We start from the raw sequence: 26,066 nt of genomic DNA, 5'->3' as shown, positions 1-26,066 counted from the left end.
TCAGTGAAAGTAGTGTTTAGTTTAATTTCTGCCTCCTTCGTCTTCTCAGTCGTCACTGAATTATCCCAGATCTCATAAGAAAACATGGGTTAGTGATCATTAATCCTCTCTACATAGTGTTTGTTTACCTATTTTAGAGGATGCTGGGGACTGGATGAAATCAGGCCTGCGGTAGCATTCACTGTTTAGTGTCAGATGTTCATTGCAGCAACTGCCCTGAAAAGAAAATATGTATTCTGCATCTGGTGGAAGTTAAGGAATTTCTCCTTAGCTCCAGGAGCCTGAAGTCCAGATTTTTTGTTAAAGCAGAACATGATATATGACCCTCCTGCCTTTTCTTACTTACTCGTAGCTGATGTTAAGTCTGGGGGAAAAGAAAGAATTATAGTTGTTGCTTCAACAGGTATTTATGTGAGTGTTTAGTCGGGTGTCTCAAGCTATCTCCCAGTAGCAGAGTGCATGAGAGATGCTCCTGAAAGCATCCTCCAGGTTGGAGTCATAGAATGGTTAAGGTTGGAAAGGACCTTAGCTTCCAAAACACTCCTGATTCAAACTAAAATATTTGTAGAGGCACACCTTGGGAATCCCAAAGTTATACTGTTGTGTAGTCCTTACAGTGTGCTGCTGAGTTAAGACAAGCAGTTGGATCCAGGCTGGGAGCATATTGGATAAAGCTTCTCTCAAAGCGTGTGTTAAGGGCAAAATCACAGGTCTCTGTGCCAGCGCTTAGCTGGTCTTTCTATATCTGACTAGTCTGTAGACCCCGGATTTCTGTAGCTCGATGCCCAGAATAATGTATAGAAAGTTATGAATACTATGGCATTTGGAGCTCTGCCACTGCTGAGGGAATTCCAGATTCCCTTTATTTCACATGGTGATTGACAATACTTGGGCAGAGCTATTCTAAATGCTTGCTACTTGAAGGAATATATGTAATCCTTTTCATAATGGAGAAAAATATTCTGCCAGAAGGTGATAGAAAACAATATTTTGGAAGCATCCGGCCTCGGGGAACAAGATTTGGTGGGAATAAAACTCAACCTGCTGAGAAGTATCATGAGAAATGTGGAGGGTTGGAATCAGCCTTGCAGAGGGATTTTGACAGCATCCAACATTGCCAGCAAATAAAACACACGGGGGTTGTCGGACCCGTGGGCTGGATCCTATGATTCTGTGATCCACCATCGGGTGGATTTTGCCTGAGTAGAGGGGCAGTAGCCTCAGCATTCAGGAACTTCGCTGTGGTACATGTGAGACACATTGTGTGAGGGGGAAGGATTTGTGCCCCTTCACCAGCACTGGCTTGCTTTGTTCACAGCTGTACTCAGCCCTTAAATATTTGTGTTGACCTGATGGCAAGTGAAGATGTGTAGAGAAAGGAGTTCAAACTGTTGACCTGCTAACACAGGCTTTTGCAACTTGACTCCGGTTGTTTAAGATCTGTGATCTGCAGTTGAGCCATTCTCTTCCCATTGAGGAGAAATGAAAGATATCTCCAGTGTGTAACACAGGCACGCAAGCAAGGTTATCGCAGCGTGGAAATGGAGAGATTCTAACATAGAAATACCTTGTTTGCAACCCAGATTGGGATGAAGGTTTAAATACTGAAAGTATATCGTGTACTGTGGTTTGTCAGGGGAATATCTGAAGTGTGCTAATAAAGATCCTCAATAATGTAGGAAAGGGTTGCTGATTTTTGTGTGATTTATAGGGAAAAGTGTTTGGAATAAGAGCAAAAGTTCCTGCTGAACTTACCAGTGTGCGTGTGGGTATACAAGAAAGTCTCTGTTGTTGTGGCTCATGCTCGCAAGAACCGGTGCACAAGAATACATAGTACCAGTATATTTTCATCCTCCTTGGGGTGACATATATATCTGCGTGCATGCGTGTTTTTCATCAGAAGTTCAGAGTTGTCGGTGTAACGCGCTAGTTGTCAAGGTGTTCAAGAGGGGGTTTTGTTTGACGGGAGTCTCAAAGAGCCCTGGGGTAGCTACCAAACCTGTGCAGTGCTTTCATACTCCCCTCCACCCCTTCTTTCCCCCTTCTTTTCTTAAATATACTAGCTTGAATGTCCTTCTTTTTCAATGTGTGCTATGCTGGGCTGGCACTGCAGGGTCTCTGCCCGTTATTTTCCCAACATAAGGAAGACATGGAGCTGTTGGAGCAAGTCCAGAGGAGGCCATGAGGATGATCAGGGGCTGGAGCACCTCCTGTATGAAGATAGACTGAGAAAGTTGAGGCTGTTCAGTCTGGAGAAGAGAAGCTGCGTGGAGACCTCATAGCAGCTTCCAGTGTCTGAAGGGGGCGACAAGGATGCTGGAGAGGGACTCTTCATCAGGGACTGGAGTGATAGGATAAGGGGTGAGGGGTTCAAGCTGAAACAGGGGAAATTCAGGTTGGATATAAGGCAGAAGCTCTTCCCTGTGAGGGTGCTGAGGCGCTGGCACAGGGTGCCCAGAGAAGCTGTGGCTGCCCCATCCCTGGCAGTGTTCAAGGCCAGGTTGGACACAGAGGCTTGGAGCAAGCTGCTCTAGTGGAAGGTGTCCATGCCTGTGGCAGGGGTTGGAGCTGGAGGAGCTTTAAGGTCCCTTCCAACTCAAACCATTCACCTGCTGCCAGTCAGGTGAAGCTGCCCTCCCACCCCAGTCTCAGCCCTGAGCCTGGAGCTCTTCCTCTTCTCCCCTCTGGTCTCTCAGGACCGTTTCTCACCGCGTTTCCTTCCCTCACCCCTCACGCTCGGGCGCCATTTTGTCTTTCTCACCCTCGCTCCCCTCAGGTGCCATTACAGGGCTGGGGCTGGTGGAGCCGGCTGGAACTGGCTGGAACCATCTAGAACCCAGAGCCAGGGGTGGCCTCAGAAGCAGAGTGGAAATAAAGCTGGCAGAAGACTAATAAAAGAAATGAAGGACAACAGATGTGAGTAACACAGAAACGAGTGGTAAACTGGGGAGAAAGGCACTGATTTGTGTCGGAAACTGGATTCCTGAAGTATGTCTGTGGGCAAAAGGTGTGAGGGAGACCACGGGTGAGCTTTGTCCAAGGCAGCTGAGCTGGGACCTATGGGTGAGGAGAAGGTGCTGGGAAAAGGAAGATGGGGTCTTGGAAGGAGAAGCCTTGTGAAGGGAGATCAGGTCTCTATGGAGGAGCCAGGGCTGGTCAGTGCACAGGGTGGGATAACACCGCAGCGGAAGGCACAGCCCCTGTGGTCATCAAAGGGGGACAAACTGAAGGTGCTCATTATATGTGAATTATACCGATTAAGGTACGGTTTTAGTAGCTGTAGAGACAGAATGTGCGTTGCTGGTGTTACTGGCATGAGTGCTATGCGTGTGAAGAAAATAAATGTGTGAATTGCTGAAGTACACTAAGGAACTCTTAATTTCTCCAAGGATAAGAAAGCAATGCTGTACAGGTCCGTCTCTGCACGCAGATAATTGCTTTTTGGTGCTCAGAAACACTGAGTTTGGACAGAAGCTGTAAAATGCTTGTGGATTGCTGTAAACATGGAAGAAGTTTCCATTTACCTTTAGTTGTAAGGATTACATAGGAAATATCCTCATGAACAGCAGATTTATCTGTTAGATCAACTCTGTACATGCCGTCATACAGCAAGTAAAATCCTTACCTCAAGGTATATATTGTAGCCAGGCAGACTAAATCTCCTCCAGCACTAAATACCCTTCCGTGCTGGATACCATAAATTTAGCTCATGTAGGATAGATATTTGGCTCCATCTTGAATATCTTTAAAGAATAAAAACATTTTAATTACTGGAATTGTTAATTAATATGTGATTCACGCCACTGTAACAAGATATATCAGCAACACTCCTAGAATCAATCAAGTGAGGGTTACTGTTTTATTCGGGAGCAAATTGAAGATTCTGTGTTTTTAATTAAAAACTTCGTGTTATATCTTAAATATCTACATTGCTTTTATCACTCTATAGTCCTATTTTTAATATTCCAATTTATTTCATCATGTGAATTAGTTTTAATCTGAAATTGTCATTGAAGTTAAGCGACAATAGGGAAGGGAAGTTTACAGCTGCTAATAGCTTCAGTTTTAGGAATAGACTGCAATCACATAAGAGAATCAACTATTAATATATATGATCCTTTCATTTAAAATCTGAAGAAAAATACTTGAATTTTTAGAGGTATTTGCATGGAAGCATATAAATGTTGTAAAGTAGGACCAAGAGTACTGAAAGAAAGCAAAAGAGAGGTAAAACATAATTTAACATGAAACTCAGGAGCTGAAATTGGGATGCTAGTGCTTCTTTTCTGTTTGGCTTCTGAATAAAGGAATAAGGGTTATTTGTACAGATGTTAATGTCTGCTCCTTCTAATACCTGTAGAGAAGCTTCTCTTGGGTTCTTCTCCTAGGTATGAAAGGCAAGGATGATACTTTGCCCTGTGTTCATGTAGCTGTGTATCTACACATAGGCATTGTCAATGCCCAGGTCATTTACATGTTCTTTTTCATACATCTAAGTGCAAGGGTGAAACTGGTTAGCAATATGAACCGGAAAACTTAGGTCTGTGGGGGTGATTATCTGAATACTTTGAATAAAATTATACTCCTGTGCACATAGATGTGGCTTTCAGTGACTTTGTGCCTCCTTGCTGTATCTGTGTGTACCTAGAGTCAGTACAAGCACATTTGTTTTCAGACATCTGAAGCACAGATGTGTGTCTCACATCTGTCACAAAATGCTATGTCATGTATTATTCCATGGGCTGACTTGTGGCATCAATGCTCTGTTTTTGTGGGCAACTCTGGCAGTTGTGTATACCCAGAGACTGCCTTTCTGGTTGGCCAGGTCTTATTGAGACCTCATGAAGTGAAGTCTGTGTATGAGAAGGCTGTGAATTAGTTTTTGGTTCATGTTTTTGTCCCACTGTGGTACTATGCGTGACATCAATCCAAACAACAGGATTGAGGATGGACAGAGATGAGGAAAGACAGAGCAGATGGAAGAGGGAAGAACAAAGGAAAATGCACACGTGCAGGGAGACAAAGTATGTCTGGGACAGAAGAAATTTACGTGAAAAATTAGGGAAAGTGGCATATGTTTGTGTATTTTCTGTGGTTATTTTGGTAATACAAGAGCCCTTAAAGTGGATTTTTGGACCTTTACTCTGGAATCTTTCTTCTTTCTGCACCTTCTGCAGATCTCTTTCTTCTACCTTTGCTTGCTGTCCTTTTTCCTCCTTGGAGATGAACATAGACTATCAGGGTAGCGTTTTCAATTATTTCATACGTACCTTCTGTGTAAGTTACTGTCTGTTTCATTGTGAGGGATCCTGTCCACATGTGAGCACATATGTTAGTGTCTGAAAGTTGTCAGTGCAGACGGGTTGGGTACAAATGGCCCGGTGCGTGGTGATAGTGGAAGGGGAAAGAGTGTGTAAGATTGATCTTGTTTTAAGATAATGACTTTCCCCTCTATGAACAATTTACCCTGAGTTTTGATACATTGTTCCTACAATATCACAACATTGTTTCTTACAGAATTACCACCCTAATTTGGTAACTGAAGTAGGTAATTGGGTTTTACCATTTCTGGGTTCAGTGGTTAAACCTGGTACGTTGCTTCATGCCACAGCATAAAAACTCTCTGTAGTGAAAATGAAAGGGTTCACTTCCTGTTTTTTGTTTTTAATTTGAGAGATGGCAGTTAGATGTACTAAAGCACAATACACCAGGGGTTTAAACCTTTATACATCTTAGAAACTGCCCCTGCTGCAGCTGTTCTCCAGCATTTCATTGTTCATGGGAGTATGGAGGAAAAAGCTTCCTCTATAGATCTCTGCTCAACCGCAGTGTGATTTCATCATGTGTCCCACCAGAGGAAGCTCTGTGGCATACTGAACATTACTAGATCTCAGTTTAGTGTCTGATGCAGTAATTTAATGGACATTATCATTATGTCCATGGCTCCGCTATAGTCTTTGGGTTGTACTTTCCATCACGGAGACAGCAGCAGCTCATATAACGTTTTGCAAATTTCCCCTGAAAATACAGAGTACATTTGTAGATCATGGTCATTCAACTTGAATTTGGGGGAATATTTTCTACAGATGGCTTTAAAGCAAAGGCCCAGGTCTATGCATCTTTCCTGAAAATTTGAGTTTAATTGCATTGGTGACCATTGTATTTAAATTGGGCATGTACCCAATAACAGGACTGCTGGAAGATTTGGCCATTTTGAGTCATTGGCTTAAATAATTTCAAGGAAATGGAAAACCATTAAAAAAGACCCTGAGCAAACATTTTTTACCCAGTGGAAACTTAATTTTGTACCTGTAGCTAATACATCATTAACAGTTGTACCTTTAAAAAGCTGTAGTGTTTTAATGTATCGGCCTTTTCCAGGAGTGACTCTGTCTTCCCCCTCAGTTTTGTGAAAGAAAGGAAAAGACCGAAGTGTTCATCTTTTCCCTACACCTCTGGGGTGCCCGGAGCACATGCATAGTTCAGTGTCATTGGAGAGAACAGGGATGACTTCTCCACAAGTCAATAGAACTTATGCCATTGACTTGGCGGATCCAACATTTCACCCAAGCAGTCTGCCTAGTGATTTTTTAGTATTGATGTTCTGTGACAAAACTTATACTTCCCTTTTATAGAAACATGCTTCTTCCAGTGATGGACATGACCCAGCAGTTCAAGTAGCTTGACTATATCAATTTATTCAAGAAGAAAACCCCAACTTTTAAAAGGTAGTCTATGTTTAAGTGCTTTAGCTGAAAGCTCGTCACACTCTCTCTTTATTCTGCAGTCTTTTTAAGTAACGTACTAAGGAGATGATCTGTAATAAATAAAGGACAAAGAGTTTTATGTTCAGAGACTGTATTTGTTTAGTGAACCTGAGAGTTTCTGAGATAAAAGTTACAAGTATTTGTTTGAAAAGTGACATGAGAAGTGTTTACTGAGGTGCAGTTTCAGTACAGCCAAACCATAATGCTATTACACCTACAGATACCTGTTGTCAAGTGAAAATGAGATCGGTTGGACTCAAAGGGCTGCCAGAAAACCCCTTCATGCTTCAACAGAGCATAATTTGTTTGACGTAACGGTGACGAGTTACATGTGATTACCTGATTTGGGGGAGGAGGGAGTGAAAGGAGGGGGAGGCAAGAACAACTTTTGCTGTATTGTGTGATAATATCCTGTTTATCTGTTGGGGGGGGGGGGTGGTTTTGTTGTTCATTTTGGGGGTGGTTTTGTTTGCTTTTTAAACTTCCACATGGCAAAATGAAAACCAATTATAAGATCTGTCAACATCTCTCTGAACTTGCAACCTTGGTAAAAAGTCAGTGAGATAAAGAGGAAATCTTTAAAATGCAGCCTTTTTAGTTGCTAAAAATTGAATCTGTGTGACCATTTGTAAGTTGCTCTGTATGTCTAGAGAGGGAAGGCTGAGGTCAAGCAGGCACGTGGTATTCCTAGTTGTCTGCAGTGCTCCAGCCTCCTTTCTGTGGATGTGCTTCCTTTCTCCATGCTTCCCCAAGCAAAAACCATGTGAAGTTTTGTGAAATTCAGATATTTTAGGCATAGTCTTACTTGCATTTATATATTTACAATTATTTTTGATGTTTTATTATTATTATTAGCTTTTTTAAGGCTTTTCATTAAATTGGAAGAGATGAATGCAGGACTTGATTAATCATGTTTTTCTTCTCTATATGACTTTGAGAAGCCTTCCTACAAGATCATGGACTATTTTTAAGCAGTGGAATGTGACAGGATAGAATAGAAACACCCACATTGTCTTTTTTGTGATCTAGGCTCTGAGCAGATACGTTGTCTTTCAGCTTGCTCTATGATTACAAGCAAGGTAGATGTGAGGATGTTCATCCTGAGCTAATAAACACTGGTGACCATCTGAGCTAGCAGAGCTGCAAGGCTTCCAGTTGAACTTGAGGGACCTGGTGGCTGTCTGCTGAAGACTGTAGTTCTGCCCAGTCGTTGCAATATAGTTCTTAGGAACAGCCAGGGGATTTAAGGCAGGCAGCATCAACTGTCATGTCATTTTATCACTGTGTTGTGATGAAATCTTAGCAAGAGGGAGGAGGCGACAAAAAGGATATGGTGTCAGTGCAGTGCAGGAACAGAGGCTTGCACAGAGGGCTGCTCAGCGTCTGCAGGATTTCCTTATGGATATAATTGTTTCTGCAAGCTGCTTGCTCTGCGAAACCAGTGTCCTCACTGACAAAGGGTGTCATTTTCTCCTGTAACTTCAGGTAATTCAGTAATGTCTGAGGTAAAAATACAGTCAGAGTCGTCTCTCTCCAGAGTCAGAAGGAACTGGGAAAAGGCAGTTCACACTTTACATGGGAACAGTCACTCTCCCAAGGACCCTGTTTCTGATGGGTGTGTGTATACATATATATATATATATGCTTGGCCCAGCATGACTTCATTCCATACTTGGGCACTGTATGGGATAACTAGGGCCTCTTAGTCTCCCTGGTCACTGAAATCCTTTTGAGTTAGTGTGACATTATCCTCTCTCACAAAATGGAAATTTTAGAACAGCAAAATTGAGTGCAGATAGGGGGAGAGAAAGTATAATATAACCGTGTAGCTATCGTGCTGTGGAAAGGATGTAGTGAGTGACTTACGTGCCATTTATTTGTACAGTTAGGCCTTATTTTCAAAGTCAGCAAAAGTTTCCAAAGCTCAGCATCTTGGAAAATCGGGGTATAATGTGTAATTGCATACAACGTTCAGCCTTAGTTAAATGGTCTGATGACTGAGATTGTATATATAAGCTGTAAAAGGAGACTGTGTGTGGAAGCTGCCTCACGAAATGGGCTTGAAATGCAGGGTTACATTGCAAGGAATTCTTGAAGACTCTTATTTATTCAGTTGTTTGTTAAATGTATGTATTTTATTGAATTTCTGTGTAGAAGATATGAGAGACAGAGAGGGATACTTACCCTTTGGACAAGTGACTGAAGACCTTAGGCAGCCCCAGCATTACTGATGACGAATTAATATATTCAGAAGCCCAGAAGTGGAGTCCACAAGACTTTCAGATATTGTTTTTCTTGGATGGATGTTAAAAACCTTTAAGTTTTGAGAGGATTCCTATGAGAAAGCACCTTTAAACGGAGAAAGGTCAATTTCTTTGACAGCCAAGACAGGAGGTTTCAGAGGGGTTACTGTGATCCAAAACCTGAATTATGTATGTCAGTCCTTAGGGTGTATCTTTTAAAATGGGACTGACTAGGGCTGGAAACCGGGTGGGATGGTGGCTGTTCCTTTCCAAGTGCAAGTAGGATAGTACATTTAAAAGCTGTGTTAGAAGAATGCTAAGGTTACAAAGCTCTGAAGGCAAGAAATGCCACAATTAAGACTGCTGAAACCTCTGAGTTATTCAGTGGACATTTTCAAATGGCTGTATCAGGAGAGGTTGGGGATCCCTGTGCCCATGTGCCCAGTTACTTTTGATTCACACTCTCATAACAAGTGAGGCAAGGACGCAGCCAGAAGGTATGCTGTTGAGTATTTGTCTGTGCTTCAGCCCAAGCTTTCACTTCAATATAGCTCTTCTGGGGAGTGTTTTGTGCAGTGATGGCTGCACAAAGACCTTTCTGGTCAGAAAAATACCCTGGGGGTGTTGAGGGCCAGGAAGAGGAGTATGGAAAACAGAGGCTCCCTGCTCTCAGTCCTTGAACCCAGGAACAAAGGGAGAAGAGCCTGATGTGGCACTGCCATTCTGCACTGCCCTAGCAGCCTTAGACTGAAATGTCCTCAAAGGAGGTTGAATCTTCAGGGAAATTTTTTGATGCCAAGTCTAAGGCAAGGGGGAACTCTCACCCCCCACTCCCCCTTAATCTTAAACTTTACCAAACAATTTATTCTGAGGATATTTTGGCTCAAATTATTAAAGTCTGATAAAGTTATAAGCACCTTAAAATGAAGGGTCCTGCAACAGAAAGTGACAAGCTAAGCTGGAACTATCACATTACTGTCAAACATGCCCTGTTTGTTCCACTGCAATGACAAAGTTTGCCTGTAGATGTTACAGAGCATGTTCCGCTTTGAACTGTGGTTTTGCCCCTTTTCATGCTGACTCTATCCTTCGTTTATACTTTCACTCCAATTAAGGAATTACTCTGACTGCTGGAATGCCAGTGATTGAAGACCCTGGTTAATTTACACGCTCTCCAGCATCCTTGCTCTATTTTTATTTCAGTATTCAGATCACAGGAAACCATTTAGAGGACGTAGCAGCTTTCACACAGAGTTGCAGCCAACTATTTTCCAAAGGTTTTGAATGCTAGAAAGCAAGTCTGACCAAATTCATGAGCTCAATATTCTTCACCCATCAGTCAACAGAGGGGAAAAAAAAAAATCACATCCCTGGACCAAATAATGTTCTAACTTCCTCATTGACCGGTTCTTTTGCAAGTTTGCAGTGAAGAGGTCCATAAGCATGTATATAAATTAATTTCTACTTTGAAATGCCTGCATAATAGAAGTCATTTGTTTGTTTTCATTGATAGTGTTTGCCGTGTGCAGGGCACTTCCAAAACTTACAGCAATATTCTCTGTCTGCCAAGGATTTGAGTAGGAGGAATCCATTCTATTGGAGAAAATAGACAAAGAGCTTGACGAACTACATGTAAAAGGTGTGCTTTTACTTGAAAATACATATTTGCTAAAATTAGCTGAGATCTTGACTTGTTTTCAAATTGCTGCGTATGCCTTTTGGGCAAGCATATCTATGGTAGGTTTGTGGGAAAGTTAAGAAACACATTTTATGCTTCAAAACAGCAAATGAAAAATGCAGGCTGTGCTATTGCACTGAGTAATCCTGATTCAAAACAAACCAACCCAGCCCAAAGCCTCCGAAAACCTAATGTAAGATTTCCTTGAGTGGAGCACAGTAAAATCTTAATGGCTTCCTTCCTATGGCTTCCTTAATGCAGGAGACAGCTGAAATAAAACCTTGTCAAGAAATTATGCCTCTGACTCACCATGAACACAGATTGTCTCTTGAAATGTTAAAATTCAGCTGATCTCTTAAATAATAGTTATTAAGAGGTGAACTTGTGTTTGTGCCGTTGGAGTTCTCTCCTATCAGTATTCATTGTAAAGCTTTGGAGAGGTATTTGCTAGGAAAAGTGAAACCTTCCATGCTAACAATCACAAAACTCCCCCCTCATATTCTATTATTTTGGCTTAGGTTTTTCCTCCCCCCTATTTGAAAACTCTTGGGCCCAACATAATGATTTTACTTCTCATTCCTGTCACACTGAGACCAACAGAGGAGCTGATTGTGTGACTGCTATTGGTAATCAAAGTGGATAAGACTCTTTTTTTTCCACAGGATTTTATTCTTAGGGTATTTAATCCTATACTGAGTGAGGGGGGAAGACTGGATGAGGGTTTCTTTTAGTGTTTTTGCTCTCTCTAGATATCCTGAGGTCGGAATATTCCAGCTGTAGTCTTTATGGTCATAAAAGACCCATGAACTTTGAACAACACTCTTGTGAGGGTTAGTGCAGCAATATAGATGGCAGAAGCTAAAAGGGTTGATTGTCTTTGGTGGAAATATATATACTTTTTGGAACACTGGAGTGGAAGTAAAGACAAATGAACATCCTTATGGTGTAATCACCAGGTTGAAAAATCAGGTGACTTTAGTCGTCAAACTCCCTGTTACCACAGTGAGTTTTTATGTTCTTTATGTCTTTGTTGGTGGATGAGTCAATGTTTAAATGCTCATTTATCATTTACTATATAAAAGAAAACCTATTATCTGAAACTCATTTTTACAGTTGCAGGCAAACCGAAATAATCATTTTCAAGGACCTAAAGCTGTTTCTTGAAGAATGTCATCATTTTCTTCTTATTTTACTTACCACTTACACTGGTATATGAGGTACCTTCCTGAGCTGTACCTTACAAAACTTGGCTGCAGATATTGCCAACTGCCATACCTGTACAAACTGGGCTAAAGAAACTCAGTTTCAGCAAACTGCATTCATCTTGCAGACAGGACAAAAGAACCACTTTTAAAGGCACAGCTCCCACTGAACACTTGTGCTACCCGCTCAGTGCTAGCCTGCTCTAGGCCTTGCCCTGCAGGCTGAGCAGCCCAGTTGCCCCACAGAAGGTACTTCAGGGGTTCAGGGTAAAGTCCTTCCTCCACCATAGACTCACGCGTGTGCCCTTCAAGAGGGGAGTTGCTGCAAGATTGTTATTCTCTGCTGTTAATGCTAAGCATCTCTCTGAGCAATTGAACTGTCTATCTGAAGTAGAGGATCTTGAATCATAATTTGATGACTATCCTAATAGATAGTGTTTAATATTAATTTTTTTGTGTGTCATCTTCTTCATTCTCATAGTTGATGTTTGTAGCTTATGTGCACATCTGCATGCAGAAGTTTCTACCCACTGATGGTTCTTTGGGCTCCCGGTCTGAGACACAGACACACCAGTACTAAGAATTTTGTCTTACCACTGGGTAAAAGCACAAAGTTGTGCATCTGATTGCACTACAATATTCTGTCAGAGGCAGAATCATGTTGCGCTGGGGCTGTACTTCTATATATGGTGGGCCTACAGAGGCAAAAAACCACAGTGTAGGCAATACCATACATTTACCTTTGTTAGTTTAACCTCCCATGTCTTCATTTAATTTTCATTCCCTGGGTGCCACCATCCTTTGCCACCCCTTTGTGCCTCATTCTTTATCTCACCAAATGGCCGAAGCAGGCAAATGAGGTGATTAGCTGAGGCAACCAAGTGGTGAGACCAACAGCAGTGTCTCTACAGGAAATTATACCACTCGTATGATTGTGGATCACCAGGGGGTTGCTGTTCACTTGTAGTCGCAGGCACACTGCCTCTGAGATAAACTCACGTTATGCTCCTGTGTATTTTGTCTCCTTCACTTGTCAGGGAATAGACTTAGTCCATCTCTCTTATTTACAGTGGGGTCCTGTATGCAGAAGGCCTGTTCTTCCTTAATCCCACTTTAAATCCAGGCAGGAAACACAACTATTATAGATGTTAATTTACAACAGTGTCTAATTGTTAAAACTATCTTGTTAGGGTGACACATGATAAAAGTAAGTTATGTGATCTTTTAAACTCGCCCATATCTGCTGCACATCTTGCAATTTGGGAGCACCAGATGACTGTAATTTACTTAAGTGCTTGTACCTTCGTTTTATAAAAATCCATAGGTACTTTTTAAAATCAAATGCGCTTTTTATAGTGTAACATTTTGAGGCTAGAATGGTGAGAATTGAACTATTTTATCTGTAATGTAATAGAAAGGCATGATCTCTTCTTGGGATAAAAATGGAGGTTTCCTATGAATTCTAGTGGAAGTGCCTTGGATTGTTAGCTCATGAAGTCAGTGATGAGACAAAGCACATACCAGAAACTTATCTTTTTTGGGAGGGAGTGGTGTGGTGTGGTGTGTATTTCTTTGGGTTTGGTTTGGTTTTGTGTGTGTGTGTTTTAGTCCCCCAAGTGACTAAGAAGTCATTCATACCTGCGCTACAAGGGAACATTTTAAGTAAAATGGCTCCAGATTACTTTGCTGAGTGATCAGTTTACTCCAGCTATTTTGTGTCTTTGATAGTTGTAACAGAAAGTCTCAACAGTTTAACATGGTAAAAACTGCAGTGTTGGTGATCGGTGTGTTCATTACGTGCTAATGAAAAGGTGCACTAGGGGTGGTGGAGAACCCAGAACCCCCATGTTCTATCTATCTATTTAAAAAGCCTCTATTAGGAACACACTTTTGTATTCTTTGCTGAGCAGTTAAAACATTTTGGTGGTAATGCATTGCTACCCTGTGGTGTCATTTTAACAAACTGCTTTCTCAGTCATGTGTTAATACTGAAGTCTTAAGGTTTACTCGCTGATGCAAAGGGGGAAAAAATATAGGACTTATATTCTCACACACCAATTTGTTCCTGTATTATTTAATACTACCTATACTAAAGGAATCCAAGTCAGTGAAGAGCTGCAGGCTCTCAGACTTGTAGAGTGGGCATGTTTGCTCAGTCCATGAAGATTATAACCAAAAGGCACTGATTTTACTTTCTTATTCTCTTTTTTTCTGCCTCCCTCCTTCTGCTGAATTACGGTGCTGATGCTGACAGGTTGGGATGGGCAACACTTAACTTCAGATTAACTTGAGATGGTTAGTACCACTTGAGAGGCATTCAGAACTTGTCAGGATTGGTTCTGTACACCTCTGCCCTTGAAAGGAATTCTAAGGTAGATTGATTTTGTCTTGGAAAGCTTTTTCTGCCTGATTCTTCTAGTGGGTTTCAGTGTTAGGAGTGCCCATTTCCACCTACTTCTCAGGGAACAAATTTTGCATCTGCTTGGGTCATCTGCTTGCATAGAAACAGGTTTCAACACTGTGCTTTGAATCGAGTGTGTCATTTTTTGAGTTCACAATTAACCTTTGCCAGAGCACTTTGTATGTAGGGCATATGTATGTTTTTAGCATCAGAGCATTACATTGCTCGGAGACAAGGGGACACTGTGCTGCACTCTTTGTGAAATAGGGAAAAATTAAGAGAAGAAGAAAATTTGTTTCCTACTTGAGAAAAAAATCAGAATTGTTTTGTGTACAGGAAGTTCTTTAAGTAGGTATGTGAACTGCCTGCTAACATCTCAGAACCCATATATCTACACATAAGCAGCAGTCAAAGGTATTTTCACTACTTCTCTATTCTCTAAAGGTCACACAGTGTAAATACTGTTCTTACCACTGAAGAAAGCAGTTGACTAGTATGAATACTGGCTTTTATATGCATACTTTCATATGGGCCCACTGAATAATAATCAAATTAGAGGTTTCTGGCTCTTCCTAAGGTTGAGCTTGTGAATATCTAAAGATCTGATTGATCAGAGAAGTTCAGGTTAACTGTAAAATTAATCAAAAAGCAAGCAAAGAATAGTGGCTCAGCTGAGCGGTACTGCTAAGTGATAAACCAACTGCTAGAGAATGTGACTGGAATGATGCTGCAAAGCCTGTTTTCATTTCAATGTACTTAGCACGGGACTGTCATTTAATCGTGTTGTAATTGTTTCCATTTAACAAAGAGAGTTGAAGACTGACATGTCACATGCGTTTGGATGTGTTGCATTTCTCTTTGCGTAGCAAAAGGATATAAAATGTGATCAAAAACCAGCTGAGTCTTCATTACTCACTGGACACATTGCTCACTGGTATTGTTTTGGAGGGTGTACCAGGCTTCCAAGTCAAGTGGCTGATTATGTGACTTGCCGTGGTGATGAGCAGTTCTCACTCACACAAATAGTCTCACTCAAGCAACCTTTCCTCCATGGACCATTTCTGTCAGGTACTGAGCATAAGCAACTTCCCTGTTAGAGTAGACACATAAAGATTGTGACCTCCTGATAAAACTAGCCCCTGCTATGTGATTGTGGCTGGGAATAAACAGCCACATCAGCCCCTTAGTTAATAATGCAATTCATCCTTAAATTTGTAAGCCAGGAATGATGGCTCCAACCTGTAATTTCGAGACTACCCATCTGTCATGGGAGAAAGCAAGCAGTCATGTCTCTTTATGTTAATTCCAGATGCAGATTCTGTGGCTTTCATGATGTTATAGTACAGAAAGGGGTTTGGCTGACTTGGTAACACATGTCCTAAATGGGGTACTAAGCTTTGCACTGATTTAATCAATTTTGCTATTAGTTTAGTGATGTTCAGGGTGGGAAAAGGGCGGGAGGCAAAATTTAGGTTTCATCCTTTAAGGCTCGAAGCACTCTGACCTTCATCCAGCAAAGCACTTAAGCAAATGAGCAGCTACATATGCTTAATATTAAGCACATCATCAAATCTTTTGCTGGATCATTGCAAGAATCAAGCTTTCCTTGAATGACAAGTATAAGGAAAGATGATATGCTAGGAGGAGTGAGGGTGTTTTCATATTTGATGTGAATTTTAGAGATACTAAAGGTTTGTTAATTGTACATTAGTCAAAAAGCATTGTTCAAAGTCTTCAAGGACAGAATTATTTATGGATAAGAACAGGGCAACCTAGGAGTCAGTGGTGATTAAAGGGATTAGTTTCATGGACATCTGTTTTGATACTGTGTTTACAGTAGTGCTGCTAGAGGTCTGATTGTCTTTATGTACAATTGTGTTATCTGAGAGAGATAACAGGGCATTTAAGTTTTTAAGTGGAGGTTTATTGTTTTGAGCTGTATTTCTGGATTCTGGCAAGCTTCTGTTATTTTGCCTACCACAAAAGACTTGCATCAGGTCTTAAGAACCTCCTAAGATTTGAGAGACATAGAAGGGATTGAACAAAGGATGCGTGTTGCCCATCAAGAAATCCAGAAAAAAAGGTAGAATAATAAGGAATATTTTTATGCTATTTGTTGTCTCAGTGCAGTAAACAGTACCCATCATTTGAACATATACTAGAGAAGAAGCCTCAGATTCTTTGAGGTTGATTTTTATGTGTGTGTCCCTCCTCTTCCAACTTTTTTCTCCTGTATTTTCTTCAGTCCTTTATCCTGTGACAGATGTGCATTGCAGGTGGGGGTTCTGCAATGTGTGGTTTTATTTTGATGTAACAAAACTGTAGAAGAATGATTCTTCTGATATTAGATTTATGCAGCAGGGTGATTCACTGCACTACAAGAATCCCTGAATACACTGTATGGAAGTGCTGTACCTAACAGAAGGACTGCTGTACCATTTCTTTCAAGCTGCTGCCAAATAGTGAACAATGATTTGTTTTTAGGGTGACCCCAGGACTGCACAAGGGAAAGTATGTGTAGCATTTCCCTTATGGGCTACTCAGGCTCTGCCTTATTCTCTGGAGCAGTGATGAGCACACAGCAGCTGCCTTCCCAAAATTGGGAAGGAAGATTTTTTCTTGGGTAATGAGCCTTCTAACCCCAGGGGTAACACTGGATATCAGACTACCTATCTTTACGTGACTGTGGTCCTAGGCTCACACATAGATTTTCATAATTCCATTGGACTTTTGTTTTCATCTGTTGGAACAAAAACTGCGAAGCGTTGCCCTGAAAGTTCATGCAAGTAAATACTTCTTCGTGGTTGTTGTGTAAATTGCAAATTTGCTGGGCTGCTCAGAGCAGGTCCAAGATTTTGTTCAAAATAGAACTCAAATGAATATGTAGAAAATCCTTATTTGCTGTTTCAAGCTCATAAGTAAATCTTAAATTGAAAATTCCATACTTCTGGTTATTTGAATTCCTCGTGCTGTACTGAAAACTAATTTAGAAACCACTGTACTGCCTATTGAATCAAATCATATTACACCCTGAAGGACACCACCATCACATTGTGTTGAAGATTCCCTCCCCTTTATGCCGTAGATTATCAGGCTGTATCCTAACCTTTATTTTCTCAGAATAATGGGAATATCTGCATGTGTATATGCTGTCTTTACTGGATCTACGTATGTACAAAACTAACTTCAGGATTCCCTGTTCTTACTGCACACTAACAAAACAAACTGCTGTAACATGCGTTTTTCCTGATCACTACAGAAGAAACACTGAGATAGTGAAGCACTTGTCAGAACTGGTCCTTTGTGTTGCCTCGCAGAACCGTGTTGTCTTAAAAGGGTATTTATACAGTGCAGTGCAAGGCTGCTGTATAATACCTGGTTTAATTCTCTGTGCAATGCCAAAAATGTGAGGTGCTCTGCTTTTTTTTAAGTTTAAAAATGTCAAAAAATGGAAATTCAGGCTATCTGCCACTGCAGTAATTTGCTGTGAAATGTCTGAATATGGAGCCCTTCTGAAATTTTGCACAACAGCCTGGGCTGTAATATTGCAATAATTACCCAGGGAAGTCATAATTGAAGGGTAAAAAAAAAAAAGAATTTAAAGCTTACATAATTTAAACAGAACTAGATTTTACCAGGCATGACACATTTATGTGTCTGCTCTGTGCCTTATAAAACATACTAAATTTTAAGCCGATAACTCAAATGGTTCCTGAGGTATAAACTTGTGAAAAGTCACAATTTTGCATTGTGCTGAAAAGCCACCTTACAATACAGTGACTACCATAGCTCTTTAATATCCAGCAGAGTTCTCCTGCTGTGCTTTGTCAGTCGGTAGCAACATCCAAGTCTTCTTGTAAAAGTAATTCACACTTTTTTCACAACACTGTTGCTTTAATTACCACTGAACTCCGCTGTTGCTCAGACAGGCCTAGCAGGACCAAGAGAGGGTCAGCGCTGCAGTCACTGCAAAAGAAGCAAATGGCTTTTTTTTCTTACTTTATTATTAACAAACCATCTTTGATTGAAATGCTCCCAGCTTCTGAGACCCAGTCGTGTCTCTGTGCTCTCTTGGGGTATTCGTTATCAAAGTAGACCATGGATGTCAATCTGGAAAGCCATCGGAAATGATACCTAAAATCCTAATCAGAAAACTTCCAAGTAAAGACAAGACTTACGTGTCTTTTGCATGCAAACAGCTCATCAGATTTATCATATGGGCACACTGAATTTCTGATAGAAACAGACTTAACTTATCAACTTGCTGTACAATTTGGACATGTATAAATAATTACCTATTTGTTTTGAGTTCTTTCTTTTATTCTTCATGTTTACTTCATTTGCTGTATCTCATTAGAGCCAAAGGCATTCATAGGAATAACTGAAAGATGCTTAAAGACAAAAAAAAATTGTATTTAAAATTATGAAATGCTGCTTCTGTGCCTTTGTTTCCTGAAATGTCCCATATTTATATATAATCTTTCACGCTAAAAAACTGTAAAATAACCTTTTAGTTGCACAAACATCATTTTCAGACTTAGGTTTGAGTGTGTTTGTTTCACAGCTTACCTTAGAAGGTCAGGTTTGAAAACGGTCCTGTCCATTATGCCCCTCTATGTGGGATTAAACTCACTGGGAGAGAAATGCAGCACTTCCGGCGTGGCAGAATTCTTCATCAGCTGCGACATCACAGCATTTTTAGAGCAGGATGTGAGTATGACTTGTACATTCAAGGGAAATTGCAAAGGAGATTTTAGAGTTGAAACTGAGTTAGTCAACATTAAATCCGGTACAGCCTGCCTGCTTTAACACTTATTAAAATATACCCTATGATCTATGAATACGATTATAGATCAGATCTCTGTTTCATATCTCACCTCAAAGATGATACTGCAAACTGATACCACACCATTTAACACCACAGTAATGCACCAATTCTTTTCTGGTTTGGAAAAAGTGGCCCCTGTTGGATTATCATTCATGCAATTAATTATTGATCTCTTTTATGGAAATATCCTGGATTTTGCTTGGAATTTTCACAATCCAAGAATCTGAATCTTCTTAATTCCGGGATGTAGCAAGATTAAAGCTGATTGTATCAGCCATCATCTGTGCAGTGCTCAGCAATACCATGCCCCAGTCAGGACTATCAGTTTTAGTATTCATCAGCCCTGTAACTCCTTGACTTTAACTATGGAATTGACAGAAAATGACTATAGAAATAACTCTGAAAATATTTGCTCCAAGTTACTCTCTCATTCCCTTGTGTCAGGAGGGAATCGGAAGGGAATCAGGAGGGATAGGGAGGAGAGGTCTGAAAAAAAAAAAACCCAAGCCAAAAAATGGGGGAAAAGTAATGTGGTTTCAGCATGTTTTTAGCAAGGAGGAGAAAGCTTTGGAGCAGCACAGTAACCTAGGGTGTTAGGAGGATCATTATGAAAACACCATGCTGGCTGGGCTGTCGTGCATGAGAGGCTTCTGATTGTTGTGTGCAGTCACTCGATAGTAAATGTTGGGAAAGGGATCTCTGAGAGTTTGTACATGGGATAGGTGGAATTGTCCTTTTCCTGAAAGTCACGTTCACTTTGGTGTAGGAGTCAGAGAGGAGCTGTGTGATCAGGATGTGACACATGCAGCCTGCACAGAGTGCGTGCTGTGGCTCGCAGCAAGCTGCTGTTTGTTACACGTAAGGGCATATGCCCCTTTCCCTCTCTATGAGCAGTGTCCCCAGCCACTCCAGCTTGCTGTATGAGGTACCCTGTGCCAGCTAGCTGAGTTCTAGTTCCATTCTAGATATACCAGATCATCCTGCATGAGTGTCAGTGCGCAAGCATCTCCTTTGGCAAGGACAATTCGGCATGATGTTTCGTGGTCCTTTCTTGCAGACCTTTAAACAGGTATTCCACTGTTTAGCATTAAAGTCCTCATTCCCAATATTGAGAAATGCACATCTGTAGGTCTTTGACTTCTCCTAATGAAAACTGCACAATGTGGCACAGGAATAAAGTAGCTGAAATGATGAGTTTTCTTTCTTCAGTCAGAAGTACCATTCTCACTTCTCTATCTCTTCTTCTGCAACTGACTAGCAGATTGTTTGCTCTGCAAAAAGACAGTCACAGGAGGTATCACTTCCTACAAATTCTTTATTTTGCATTGACTAAATAAAAATCCTCAGTCTTTTGGTGATTTCTGTGGGACTAAAACCAGCACTGATCATCTGCAACAGTCTGCGTGGTTCTTTCAAGTAACAGTCCTGCCCTGGCATAGATAAATGCGTTCTAGAACCTGGATATAGCAACGCTGATGTTTGCTACTCTCTGGCCTGAAAGCATCTGTGAATTCACAGGCAATGGACGCAGCTAAAGCTTGTAGCTCTTCCTACCACAAATCCAGAGAAATTTCCTATTCTTTCTCCCCCAAATGCTTAGATGCTGCGTATCTTCCCACCCCCCAAATGCTCGGATGCTACATACGATGAAAAACAAGTCATTACAGATGCCAGTAGATCCAATAGGAAGTTATTGAGCTGGGGAGAGGGAGGAGTAGCTGACTGGAGAGAGGCAGCAGAAACTGTACATTTTTGCTGTGCTACAATAGAAATCACAGGTTACAGTAAGGATGTGTAGATGTTGTGTTTGCAAGAAGTGTTTTCATCAGGGAAAGAACTCCAAGTTTGAGTATCCTAGAATCATAGAATCGGCTAGTTTGGAACAGACCTTTAAGTTTATCAAGCCTAACCTTTACCCAAGGCCACCACTAACCCATGTCACTGAAGGCCTCATCTACATGGTTTGTGAACACTTGCAGGGACAGTGACTGCAGCCCTGCCCTGGGCAGCCTGTTCCAATGCCTGAGCACCCTCTGGGGCAGGAATTGTTCCTCAGCTCCATCTAAACCTGCCCTGGTGCAGCTTGAGGCCGTTTCCTCTTGTCCCATCCCTTGTTCCTTGGGAGCAGAGCCCAGCCCCTCCTGGCTCCATCCTCCTGTCAGCCACTTGTAGGGAGCGATCAGGTCCCCCCTGAGCCTTCTCTTCTCCAGACTGAACCCCCCAGCTCCCTCAGCCGTTCCCCATCACACTTGTGCTCCAGGCCCTGCACCAGCTCCTCTGCCCTTCTCTGGCCCTGCTCTGGCACCTCAATGTCTCTCTTGTAGTGAGGGGCCCAGAACTGAGCACAGGATTCGAGGTGCAGCCTCACCAGTGCCCAGTGCAGGGCACCGCATCAGTACCACAAAGAACTTCTGGATTTTCTGTGTGTTCACCCCCGAAATCAGAACAAGCAAACAGTGTTTTAACTGACAGCATTTAGAGTGGAGAAGATCATTCGTGTGTGCCAGGTGGTTTGATGAGTATAGAACAAATCTGAGTTTACAGGCTCTTTTTGAGATTAATCAAATCTGAAGCAGCATGAAACTGCTGGATCTGAGAAAATAGGTTAGATTGTAAAAACTGATATTGCTAGTTTTTATGGTAAAATTTAATGTGAAGTAGTGCATACTGTAATAGTATGTACTTATTTCTTAAAGACTAAATGCATCCCTTTGGAATTGCAGACACATACTTGTTGGCAAACTTTATTTTAAACTAATGTTCTGAAAGCAAGATGCTAACAGCGTCTCTCTGAACATGGGAACGATTTTAGCACCTTGCTGAGAATGAGAACTTGAAGTCCAGGGTTTATCAACCTGTTGTAAAACAGGCAGTGAATACAGTTGCATCCCTAAAAAGATCTCTGTAGGCTTCATCCTGACCATCTGACCTTACTGTGTGACAACTCCACTTGCCAGCCATACCAAACAAACAGGGAAATGCCTTACCCTTTTCAGATTTAAGATAACATTACAGCTTGTGAATAAGATTCCCAGTATGTGGACATGACAACTATGAAAAACTATAATTTAGGACATAGAGCATTCTCTTTATGCTTTTATGTGGAATTTCACTTTAATGTGATGTAAATGACAGTAAGAAATACATTCACAGAATGTTAAAACCTTCCCATTAAAAATTCTGTATGCATTTTATATTCTAATTCATGTACAGTCAAAAACCCTGATAAAATCATAGTACTGATTTGACTGCTGCACTTATCGTATTAATGAGGATACTTTATGCCTTTTGAAAATTGGGATATAGTCCATTATGTGATTGTGAATGATGTGATTATATCACATCAATTTGTTATTCAATCCCACCCCTCCCTTCAGTCAACTTTGTATATAGGAAAAGCCATTGGTGAGCAGGCATGGAGGCAGGAAAAGCTACATTTAAAATTAGCCTTTTCTTCTTTCATCTTTTCACTTGTTAAACAGATTATATATAGTTGTTTTTTTTCCAAATCCTGAAATTTACTCAAACTCCAGAGGGGAATTCATAGATTATCCAAAATCTCTAGAGGAGCCCCAGCTAAGGCTGACTGAAGGAAGAACTCAGCTAGGTCAGCTCTTCAGCTTCCCAGATGAGAGTGTGCAGTGGGAATAGTCTCCTTACTATTGGGCATACACCGTATTCTAAACTAATCCTTTTGGCTCTGTGTAGTCACCTCCACAGGGTGATTTGCTTTGTTCTGTGCCTGTCCCCATCCACAGGCTGTGTGGGGAGCTGGATTTCTAATCTGCATCTTTTAGATGGGGAAAGTTAGAAGAGAAAAACCTAGCTTGCTATGACTGCATCTTAAACTCCAAAATGGCAGGAGGTTAGGGACTGAAAAACAGCATGTCTGTTGCTGACAACATGTTTATAGGTGGGAACTGTATGGGTGGTTTTAAATATTGTAATCTCTTCTACAGTCATTATGTGCTTTTCCTTTAGGAACTGTTGTCCCTGTAGCTTTCTTTCTGGTTGTTTCTTGTTTTAAGTCTGTGCCAAATATGTTACCTTACTGGAAATACTCCCCGCTGTTTTTCCTCCCCGATTTTTCCCTATGTGTGGCTATTGGAATGTTTCCACACTGCCACACTGAGTACAACTCCGTATCTCATACAGTGGAGGGTCCAAATGCTCCAGAACTCAGTAGCTGAGGTCTAGAAGGCCTGCTGCAAAGGCATCTCAAAAGCATCATTGTAACCAGTAAATTAAATCTGCATTCTGTTGTCTTTCCCTTAGAGTCTATCTGTTACATATTTAATTCTGCCTGTCATACTGGTCTCTATCATTAACCTGTTATTGACTGTTATGCTGCCATCTCCACTCAGTGTCCTCTTGCTGCCTGTGGTTTTCTGGTTTTGAATATTAGCTTCAGTTTTACTTCCCAGTCTATTTCTATGTTTAATCTCTTTAAATCAAAGTAAATTCTTAGTACTAATTCAAACTTCTCTGAGGTGGTGCTGCTACACACTACGATGCGTGCTCCAGTGGAGTGTTTGTGAGAGCTTTGAAACAGCAATTGCCAAGTCCCTGCTATGCGATCCTGTACTTCTAATTTCTGCACTTGTTAATGCAGGAACATGACTGGAAGGGGTTATCAAAGTGTATGTTCACTTGGATTTGACTGCCAGTGTCAAACCAGTTTGTTTCTATCAGCTTAACTTAACTACAGAGAAAAGATTTCTTATTGTACTGCAAAGTAATGCAACACTGTGCGCTTGTGTGCATATGAACGTGCACACCTGCACAGGCCACATAAAACAGTGATGTGTAAACGTGTTTTACTTTAAAGAGTCCTTTTTTTGAGGGTGGAGAGAAGATGCATTTAAAGGTCAAAGGGAAACATTAATAGCGTTAGATAAATTTTACCCTATTTAAATTCAAACCCAATCAGAATTTCATACAGTCTTTTGGACAAAGCCTGCAACATTCTAATCTCTGCAAATCCACTCTGTCCTGTTCACTGCTCTTCTTATTAATCAGTTCTACAGAGCTGTACTCCTCTCAATACTGTTACACACACTGCATTTTTATTCTTCAGCTTCAGCTTGGCCTTTTCTATATTTTTGCTTCGCCTTACATTCCATTACCCACAGCCTAGTTTTCAGAATAGGATACTATTGGTGCCTGCATTTAAGCAACAGCCCATTTTGTCATCTTGCTTCATATATTTTATTCTGATCTTTTTTAGAATGAAGCTCATTTGAGAAAACTTTCCTCTGCCTTTGGGGAGAAATTATGTTCCTTCTTCCACAGGGTCTGAAATTTGCCTTCTCAGTGCCTTTTTGTTATGAAGAGAACAAGCAAACACCCAACTAACTTACGTCTTAGATCCTGTTACTTTGCTAAACTGCAAACGCATTATTGCAGTTTCAGGAATACCAAGGTATTCTAATTCTTGTTGCTCTATTTCTTACTTTCATAATGCTATTTAGTGTTCCATATTCAGTGTCTGCTTCTTCAGAAGCCTTTTGTATTCTTTGTAATATACACTTTTGCATTTGAGAAGTCCATCTCCCTTCCATACATGTGAGTTTATGACAAGAATTCCTGAAACTGGAAGCTCTTTGCCCAGTGAGAGTTCTCTTTGAAAGGGAACAGAGCTATGACATTTGATGAAAGTCTTGGTCACTCTTTAGGGATAGTGCCTGGGTCTGAATTTAAGACTTAGAACTGCCATTCTTTTTATGCCATTTTCACCATGTTATTTGAATGAAATTTCTGGAGAAGATGTAAGGGACTCTTTTTTTTAGCATGAGACTTCATAAGCAAGGTATATTGTTAAAAGCAGAATATATTTATAGTCTTTTATATGTATTCATAAATATATATGCTAGAAATACACGTGTTGTGTACACACACTGTTTCTGTTTATCTGTAGGTAGTAAAAATACACAATCATCTACATAATTTTGTTGCATTGATCTGAGGTAGTGTTCACCAAATAGATATTTTTCCCAGTCCTTTTTGTCGACAGATTCCACCTATGGCAAAATTCCTTTGGGAAATCAATAGCACTATTTCCTTTTTATTATCAAATTAGATTTCTTCCTATTATCTCCTCATCCCAATTTTTTTTTGAGCCATGATTTTTTGTCCCGGAACTCGTGCTTCATCCTCTGCTTGGGGAACTGGAAATACATGCCCTGTTTTGATTTGGTGATGGTGGCATATGTTGTTGGTGGTCATTTAATATAACTGCCATGTACTAATATTTAATGCTTAGGATTCCAGTTAAAGAGAAATTGAAACCAGCATAATCCATGCAATTGGCCAGCTTCTGTAGTCAGCTTAAAGTTGTAATGTTTCTATTATCTTCAGTGTGGTGTATCTGTAATGTAAGTATACAGAACTATATACAGACATGCAGATTTTAGAATTAAGAACTGCATTAGTTACCAAAAAAGAAAGCAAAAATCCCAGCCAGAATTCTTTAGAAGCCTTGTGCTGGAAACACAGAAGGATTTCACAGATCGGACAGCTAAACAAATCCTGAGCATTTAATAGTGTAAACCATAGTAAAGGCAAAAAGTTCCTGCCAGTCCTTCAAAATAATTGTCTTTAATATTATTATTGATCATGTAGTAGGAGACACAGGCTGAGCGATACCAGGATTTCAAGGGAATGCTTTACAGCTTAATTATGTTTCCCTAGGAGATGTAACGTAATTCAATTTATTTTCCCTCGTGTTTCATCAATCATTATATGAATAGAAGGGGTATCTGAGCCTCATTTCTGAGTGAGTTCCTGTAGATGCAGGAACTTTTGGCAATCTACAGATGAGAGGGAGGAACGGAGCACACCTGTGGAGGAATGAACCTTTGAAGCCTCTAAGATGATGGGAACACACTGGTCTCTATTGTTGGTAAATTTTCTGAGGACAAAGTGTTGAGGCCTCTGTAACCCCAGTT

The 26,066-nt window shown here is 40.8% G+C and overlaps 2 long non-coding RNA genes across 2 annotated transcripts in view; one reads left to right on the top strand and one right to left on the bottom strand.

The window, feature by feature from the left end:
* LOC133273325 (uncharacterized) overlaps positions 1-575 on the bottom strand; it is an 8,894-nt gene extending 8,319 nt beyond the window's left edge. The window contains exon 1 of the long non-coding RNA XR_009744739.1: positions 1-575. This exon is cut by the window's left edge and continues 222 nt beyond it. This is a non-coding gene — a long non-coding RNA (uncharacterized LOC133273325).
* LOC133273328 (uncharacterized) overlaps positions 1-26,066 on the top strand; it is a 518,549-nt gene that overhangs the window by 316,446 nt on the left and 176,037 nt on the right. The window lies entirely within an intron of this gene.

The sequence above is a fragment of the Pezoporus flaviventris genome, unplaced genomic scaffold (assembly GCF_033815535.1).
Source record: "Pezoporus flaviventris isolate CSIRO_AGI_PZ_B2104156 unplaced genomic scaffold, CSIRO_AGI_Pfla_v1 ptg000031l, whole genome shotgun sequence".
NCBI lineage: Eukaryota > Metazoa > Chordata > Aves > Psittaciformes > Psittacidae > Pezoporus > Pezoporus flaviventris.
This window is presented reverse-complemented; position numbering and strand designations above follow the sequence as displayed.